This window comes from Phascolarctos cinereus, unplaced genomic scaffold (genome assembly GCF_003287225.1).
Source record: "Phascolarctos cinereus isolate Bilbo 61053 unplaced genomic scaffold, phaCin_HiC Scaffold_5;HRSCAF=322, whole genome shotgun sequence".
NCBI classification, from domain to species: domain Eukaryota; kingdom Metazoa; phylum Chordata; class Mammalia; order Diprotodontia; family Phascolarctidae; genus Phascolarctos; species Phascolarctos cinereus.
Window position 1 is genome coordinate 310361087 of NW_027555958.1, and position 2325 is coordinate 310363411.

Sequence of the window (2325 nt, forward strand, 5' to 3'; positions counted from 1 at the left end):
TAGACTGGGGTAAACTATCTCACATAAAGAGGTGCAAAAGATCTATTACAGTGGAGGGAAAGATGGGAAATGGTAAGTGTCACTTCAACCTTACTATCATTGGAATTGACCCACAGGGGCAATAACATAAATACTCATTTTTTTTTAGCATTCAAAATCAAATGTAATTTGCTTCTTAAAGGAATTTAAGGTTCCCAAGCTATTATGGACATAACAATATTCAAATGATGGAATACTGAAACATTAATATTCTCAAAGATGATGGTGAGTATACCATTTCCATGCATTCCAGGTATTTTTTTTTCAAAACACTTATGAAAAAAATGTAAAGGTTATTTTTATTAATAACACCATAAAAAGTAAAATGTGTTGCTGCCTTTAAAAATACTCAAAACACCATCTTTTCAGAAGTTTTATAAAAGCTTCATGGTAGACTAGGAATGTTTTCTTTTTTCCTATAGAGAAACTCCAGATCATACTGAAGTTAACAGAAGCTATATTTTATAAAAGAGCAATTCATGTCCTCTAGGGACTCTGTCAAGTTGATAGTTTCTGTGTCCCTGGGAAAGGAGCCATGAAAAGTTTCCAAGATTCCTGGTTCTGAATGTAAAAGGATTACTTTTGAGTTTCGACTGCATGATTTATTAAAAAAAAAAAAACAAACAAAAACTTTGCAAGTTTAATTTTCTGCAAAAATTGTTTAGACTTAATGTTATAGAATCTATACTTAATGTTGCAGACTCAACACACAGTTGAAAGTGGAAGAAAGAGGTTTTGCTTGCTAATCACTAGCTTTTGATGCTGATGAGATATATATCCTTTAATTTGACCCACATATATGAGATTGTCTAAAATGAACTGAACTTCATCAATATCAACATCTTCAACTTGCATGAATTTTAGGGCAACCAGAAAAGCTTCAAGAAAAGATGATGTGCTTTGAGTAACAAATATGCTTTCTTAAAATATAAATATACTTTCTTAAAGACATTTCTATAGGTCTTCAGCTTCTCAAGAATAAGGAAAATACCACACTGAATAAAGAAGGGTTCGTGTTTTGTCAGAGCTCCATTCAGGAGCAGATTTCCTTCATTCAGAGCTTTTGTTACTTCCACAAATTGCATAAGTTGATACTTTTTTCAAAAGCTCACCTGTTGGCATAGGAGCCAATAGCATTTTTACTAGTAGTAGATATATCAGTATCATTCTTCTATTTTTCTGACTTGTATGATAACAGTGATGAAAGGCAAATGATAGATATTCTTAAGCTTGCTTAAAATCACTGTCAAACATTGCCTTGCAACCAACATAGTACTTGTATATATTTCTCTGTGCTATGCTGTACTCATCTTTCAAATTTGATCTATCAATTGCTCTAATTAAGCGCTTACAAAGATGAAATTTATTGATCTTACAATAAATTTCAAGTAGTTGATTGACCAGTTAGCATTCCCCACTTCTTAGAATCATCCAAACCAGCACCAGCATCTCTAACTCAGGCTTGAAAACAGCTCATCAGCAATTCAGCTGCTTTTTCCAACATATCCCCAACTTCTTCCTTTCTTTACCAACTTTTGGCCAGCATTATTAGCTAAAATTCGAAGGTCAAGTTCTATAGTAGGAAAAATGGGCAAAGCCCAGTTTTCTTCTTTGTGGGCTTGAAACTATCACAGTCTGACATTTGTATACTTCAATGAAATCATGGTTTCCCACTACATAGGTACACCTTAAAAGAGCTGCAAACATTCCATCATGTAGAGGTTCCAAAACTTGTTGACACTTCCCTTCTGGAGAAAAACTGAAGCCAGGGATTTGCAACATGAGGATGCTTAAAAGATGCCAACTCTGCATAAGATAATCCATCTATGGTATCAACTGCTTCAATTCAAATCAGGTAAATATTAATTTGCCTGGTGTAAATACTGGTTGATGATGATGTGTGCCATGAAGGGGATGAATCAGGGGACACAGGAAAGATTTCTAGGCCCAAATGAAGAAGGGGAGTGGGCAAGGAATAGAGAGAGGGAGAAATGTCTGTAGCCCAAAACACTGATTAATAGCCATGCACTCTCATTTGAGTATAGAAATATATTTTAGATTATAGGAAAGTAAGATGAGAAGGGGATAAGACAGGGGAAAGGACTAATAGAAGAGAGGATGGATGGAGGAGGTAGTGGTCAGAAGCAAAACATTTGTGAGGAGAGAGAGAGAGAGAGAGAGAGAGAGAGAGAGAGAGAGAGAGAGAGAGAGAGAGAGAGATGGATATGCAGGGAGAAATAGAATAGGAAAGGATGAAATACACAGTTAGTAATCATAACTCTGCAT

At 35.1% G+C, this 2325-nt stretch overlaps 1 pseudogene; it reads right to left on the bottom strand.

Moving 5' to 3' along the window:
• Positions 1 to 741: 741 nt before the first annotated feature.
• Positions 742 to 1946, bottom strand: LOC110212148 (PCI domain-containing protein 2 pseudogene; annotated as a pseudogene).
• Positions 1947 to 2325: the final 379 nt, after the last annotated feature.